The sequence below is a fragment of the Charadrius vociferus genome, unplaced genomic scaffold, assembly GCF_000708025.1.
Source record: "Charadrius vociferus isolate BGI_N301 unplaced genomic scaffold, ASM70802v2 scaffold113, whole genome shotgun sequence".
NCBI classification, from domain to species: domain Eukaryota; kingdom Metazoa; phylum Chordata; class Aves; order Charadriiformes; family Charadriidae; genus Charadrius; species Charadrius vociferus.
The window spans coordinates 568,599-568,871 of NW_009647755.1; the positions used below are offsets into that span (position 1 = coordinate 568,599).

Genomic DNA, 273 nt, shown 5'->3' on the forward strand with positions numbered 1-273 from the left:
GGTAGCATACTTGGATATTAAACAAGGTAGTCCAAGAAGAAACAGAGAACTAGGAACAGCTTAATCTGAAGTATTGTGTTCTTTTTTTCATACAAATACAAAATGTGGTGGAAAAAGAACGTGCTTTTTATTTATTTTTCACATTAAGTTTTGCCATTCTTAATGTATTTGCGATGGAAAAAAATCTACTTTCTCCTTTTAGAAAAAATACTACATGATAATGGATGATGAATTTCTTTGGGCTTATTTCAGAATAACAGTTACATTTTCCCT

General features: G+C 30.0%; 1 protein-coding gene across 1 annotated transcript in view; it reads right to left on the reverse strand.

The window, feature by feature from the left end:
* MCPH1 (microcephalin 1) overlaps positions 1–273 on the reverse strand; it is a 137,807-nt gene that overhangs the window by 83,967 nt on the left and 53,567 nt on the right. The gene's annotated exons all lie outside the window — the stretch shown is intronic.